This window comes from Alexandromys fortis, unplaced genomic scaffold (genome assembly GCF_014885135.2).
Source record: "Alexandromys fortis isolate MF-2015 unplaced genomic scaffold, M_Fortis_MF-2015_v1.1 scaffold_59, whole genome shotgun sequence".
In the NCBI taxonomy this organism is placed as follows: domain Eukaryota; kingdom Metazoa; phylum Chordata; class Mammalia; order Rodentia; family Cricetidae; genus Alexandromys; species Alexandromys fortis.
The window spans coordinates 9,912,802-9,918,433 of NW_026067943.1; the positions used below are offsets into that span (position 1 = coordinate 9,912,802).

The following is a 5,632-nucleotide window of genomic DNA, read 5'->3' on the forward strand; positions in this document are numbered from 1 at the left end:
ATGGCTGGACTGAGAGAGGAATATAAGGCAGGAGGAGACAGGCGGTCAGGGCAGTTTGAGGATTCATAGAGACAGAGACAGTCTGAGGATTTGGTCTGAGCACTGATAGAGGTAAGAACTCTAGTGACTGGCTGCTCTGCTTCTCTGATCCTTCAGCTTTCACTCCCAACAGCTGACTCTGAGTTTTTATTATTAAGACAAATCAGAATTCATGCTGCAGTGGACGTTGCTTCTTGCTTGCTGGTAAATACTCCGCCTGCGATGACTGATTGTCTACAGGGCCGGTTGTACTGGCCCAGAAACACACTTACTGTGTGAGAATGAGCTCATGTTTGCAGTGGCTGTGTCATGCTACAAGACAGCGTTTCTCAGCCCCTTCCTTATCTTCTGGTTCTTTTTTCCCCCCTGAGTCAGTGTGTGTGCAGCCCTGGTGGTCCTGGAACTCCTCTGAACAGTTAGGATTACGTCAGTGCCACCAAGCCTGACTCTCTTTTGGTTGGTTTTTAATGGGATTCACTGAAATGTAGTAAACTTTAAATGTTTAGCACAATGCCTAGAACATAGTAAGTATCTGATTGATGCTTTGTTTGATTTTGTTTTGAGGCAGTGTGTCAGGGTCTCAGGTAGCTAAGTCCAGCTTCAAATATAGCCCAGCAAGACTTGGAATGTTTAATTCTCCTGCCTCCACCTTCCAAATGCTGGGATTACAGGGACAGGACACCTGGGACACCTGGCTCCGCTTCCCAATAGATGCTGTATTTGTTTCTTGTTCCTGTCACTGTGACCAAAACATCTGCCTGAAACAATGTAAGGAAGGAAAGGCTGAGCCTGGCTCACAGTTTGAGAGTACAGCCCACGGTGGCAGGGAAGGCGTGGTAACTGGGACACAAGGCGGCTGGTTACATTGTGTCCACAGCCAGGGAGCAGAAGCAGATAGAAATTAGTGCTGGTTCTTAGTCCATTCTCTCCTTTTTAAGTAAGTCTGGGACCTTGTGGGACGGTGGTATTCACAGTTGTGGACAACCTTCCCATCCCAGTTAACCCAATTTAGAAACTCCCTCATACACCGAGATTTTTGTTTCCATGATAATTTTAAACCCAATAAGGTTTACAGTTAAGATCAAACAGTCGGGTAGTAGTGGCACACTCCTTTAATCCCAGCCCCCTCAGGAGGCAGGGGCAGGCAGATCTCTGAGTTCCAGACCAGCTTGGTCTACAGAGCGAGTTTCAGTACAGCCAGGACTACACAAAGAAACCCAGTTTTAAAAACTAACCCCCCCCTCAAAAAAAATCAACAAGATATTATACCCTCTATATATTTTTTTCTGTTCCAAAATATACTTACATTAAATAAAATACGCATTTCAGTAAGGTCTACAGTGAATGACTATATATTCCGGGAAGCTTCACATCTAGGCAGGGCCAACATTCGTGGAAGAAGCTAAGAGAATGTGCATCCAATCACAGTTTATAGCGGGTTTCTTATTGCCAATCTGCCAGTCACACCAAACATGTCATTACATCACTTGTGCAGGACACTGATTTTGTTGGGGGTAAGGGAAGCAAGTGCTATCCTCAATGGTGAGTTCATTACAACTTTGGAGGAATCCCACAGCCTAGACAGAGTTTCAGGAAACATGTTAAGGGAAGCGGACAATGCTCTCGAAGCCCAGACACTTTCTTGCTGTATTGTGTAGTCAGGAGGATGGTCTTCTTCAGGACAAGGTCGCAAGACTGGGACAAGCCCAAGGGGCTGACAGGGAGTATGAGGATGGGGAGGAGGGCTACCTCTAGCTGTTTCACATCAGAGACAACTGTGACAAAGTCCTCAGCACTGCAATCTCCCCTCTTATCATCTGGCATAGCGTTTGATGTATTCATCCACTTTGTCCCGGAAATCTTCCTTGTCTTGTAAATGATGTTCTGCTGCTTCAATATTCAGTGGATCATCAAAATTCAAGAGATAAGTAAATAAAGAGTTTAATCCCCAAACAACATCCTTCATGTCCTAGTGGGAGCCCAGCCAGTGCCATCAATTGAGTGTTCTTTTAGTAAACTTAGACATATTTCCCCTGTTTCTGTGATATTGGGATGCCAGATTTTAGTCACGCATTTCACCCTGGGAGGCACCATGTTGTAGGCTTCAGGAACTTCAGTTTCAAACTGAAATTTTCCACCCTGGTAGTAACCTTCACCTGGGCTTACAATCAGCTGAAAGCAATGAAGCTTGTTTGGATCAGGAAAGTGTACTTTACAAGTACAGGGTAAATTAGCTTCAAGTTCTGCAACCTCTTTTTACAAGCAACTTGTCTCTCACAGAGACCCGTCGAGTAGAGTCAGATGTGGAGGCAGATGTCCGGGATCCTTTGAGACCATCATCCCGCTTCAGCTTGCTTGCCAGCGTTAGCATTACTGCCACCTTTCTTCTGAGCACCGCGGAGTCAGGCGAGGCGGGCCGGCATCCAACACCATGCCCGACGAGCGGTGGTAGCAAGAAGCTCCAGCCTTCACAGCCGCACCGGCTCCCGGCGGCGGCACCGGAAATCTATATTTTTGTACTCTATTTCTCTTTCTTAAAACTTTTGATTTGATGATGATGATAGTGTGTGTGTGTGTGTGTGTGTGTGTGAGAGAGAGAGAGAGAGAGAGAGAGAGAGAGAGAGAGAGAGAGAGAGAGAGAGAGAGAGAGAGAGAGAGGAGGGCGTGTGCACACACACGGTGAAACACAGGCAGAGTCAGTCAGAAGACAACTTCGGGGAGTTGGTTTTCTCCTACCATGGGTTCTAAGGACTGAACTCCAGGCTTGTGCACAAAACACTTTTACCCGGTGAGCCATCTTGCTGGTCCGCCATTCCTTCTTATTTCCCTACTTTCCTTTGCCATCTGTGTAAAACATGCACTAGCATGAGATGGTTTGTTTACTGCAGTATTGAGATTGAATATAAACCCCTCCGGGGACAGAGCATTGGTGCCGTGCATCTGCTCCCGTAGGTTTGCAGTGTCTAATGATGGCCCTTACTGCTTACTGCGCGTGTGCTGCTGAGATAATGACACTGTTTCCAAGGTGTCCGAGCCCTCGTGTGCATCATTTAACATCCCTTCTAAGTGCCAATGATTGTTAGTACACATTTTAAAGTTTGGGAATCAGACCCTTATGGATCAGCCATGGATGCCCAGCAACGCTTAGCAGAGCCACACAAGACTCCATGACCTCTGGCTCCACAGGACAAGATATTGCTATAGTGGAATGCTGACCTGGAAAAAAAAATTAATAAAAAATGGGCAAGAAAATGTTCTGTGCACAAATAAATTCATGAACCAACATTGAATTATAAAAATTCAAAACAGCTTTCTTTTTCCAGGACTTCTCAATATTGAAATAATAATTTACACTGTGCTTCCTGACAGAGAGCAAGAGAACAGACAGTAGTTTTCAACTTCGACCGTTAAGCAGAACTGTTGAGGAATTCTTTTTATTGTGCTTTTGTTTCTAATCTTCATTTTTTAAAATTTTTTATATAGAATTCACTCCGTAACTGTGGGTGGCCCAGAACTCACTGTAGACCAGGCTGACCTTGAACTTTTAGCAGCTCTGTGGCCTCTGTCTCCCCAGCGCTCTACTGCACCTGGCTTGGGTTCTTAGTATCGTGTTCCTCAGAGAACTAATTTGGGAAACAGGGCCCATTTGGGAAGCAGGACCCGTGTGTGTATGTGTGTGCATGTGTGAATGTATATATATGCATATATATATATATATATAAAACAATCGTATTAGCATGATGTCTACTCCTTTATTCTAATTCTTTTCCATTATAAATGTAAACTACCCAAATTTGCTACAAAAAAAAAAAAAACAAAAACAAAAACAAAAAACCCACATCTGAAGTAATTCTGTCCCCACATCACCCTAGGCCCATCCTGAAAACTAAGCCTCATTCCTGTGTGGCTCACTGTAGCTTACCTGAAGAACTGGTTTCCTCGACAGCCTGTCTGTGGTCACATGTTTGCTGGTGTATAATATACTATCATCTCATTTGCTTCTTAAAGGCTTTTCTTAATTCGTAACATTTCTTTTATTTTATTACTTTGAGGAAAAAATAATAGTAGGAATAATCATCTCTAATTTTTGTAAAATTGAACCCAGCCTATAGTGATCCATGCCTGATTTATTATGAAGTATGAAAGCTTGGCCTTAGCTTAGGCTTGTTCTCAACTAGCCATTATGACTTAAATTAACCATTTATATTAATCTACATTCTGCCATGTGGCTCATTAGTGCTCCTCCATACTGTACATCTGACTTCCTCCATGTCTCCCTAGCGAATCTATACCCCCTCTGAGTCTTCTCCCAAGTTCCTCTCTTTCCCAGGAAGTCCCGCCTCTCCTCTCCTGATTAGCTATTGGCCTTTCAGCTCTTTATTAAACCAATCAGAAGATGCCTTAGGCACACAAGGTAAAAGAGATGCATCTTCACAGTGTACAGAAAGATTATCCCTCAACAAGTAAACCTAGAGAGTACCATTCGCTAAAATGATACTAAATGGGTACCATCCTTGGAAAGAATCATTCAGCTATGTCCCTGTGCTCTGAAGTTCAGAAAGACAGCTGTGGGAACACCACTGGGAATGTAACCTAGAAGTGGGTTGCAAGATTAAACTATGAAATATTTTCAGCTTCTCTAAATACTGTCAATGACTCTTCAACATGGATCTTCTAGCTTAATGCTTTCTCCAGGAGTATATGAGCATTCTTGTTTTCCTGTATATTTTGATTTAATCTAAACTTATTGACTATTGTATGGGTGTATACCCCAGAGTGCACCTGTAGAGACCAGAGGACTCCTCACTCTGGAGGCCTTCTTTTACCCAGGCAATGATAGGACTGTTTCATTTTATCTGGATGTTTCCCTAAAGGAAATCTGGCTTGTGGACACCGGCTAACAAACTAAGATTGAGAGTCAGTGGTAGCCATACCATGAATTGACAGTGCTGCCTGGATAGCAGTATTGGCCTAAAAGGTATCCTAAGAGGAAAAATAGGGCACTGTGGGACAGTGAATAAAAACATTTGCTGCCAAGCCTGACAACCCGAATTCCATCCCCAGGTCCTATGCAGTGAAGGAAAAAAAACAATGACCAAAATTTGTTCTCCAACTTTTCCACACACTCCATGGCACCTTGCACAATTGTTAACTGACAGGATTTTCCTGATGGGGGACACAACACATGGACAGAATACTACACACACACTAGAAATTAATGAATATGAAAAATAAGAGTGCAGTAATTGTAGGATTGAGTAGACTCAAAGTTTTCTTAAAACATCAACAGAAGGGGCTGGAGAGATAAATCAGCAGTAAAAAAGCTCTGGCTGCTCTTCCAAAGGGCCCAGATTCATCTCCCAGCACCCACATGGTAGCTCACAACCATCTGTAACTCCAGTTCCTGGGTACCCAATGCCTCTGAGGACACTAGGCATGCACATAGTGCACAGACACATATGCAGGCATAAAAATAATTTTAAAACAAAACAGAGAAAACACAGGGTGTGCTATGATCACAAATTTATGTTCTCCAAATATTCTATAATAGACTTATGCAATTGTATATTAATAATCCAAAATCATACTGAAA

At 43.2% G+C, this 5,632-nt stretch overlaps 1 pseudogene; it reads right to left on the minus strand.

Annotated features, from left to right (window-relative positions):
* Positions 1-1,524: 1,524 nt before the first annotated feature.
* LOC126505503 (NEDD8-conjugating enzyme UBE2F-like) lies at positions 1,525-2,527 on the minus strand (annotated as a pseudogene).
* Positions 2,528-5,632: the final 3,105 nt, after the last annotated feature.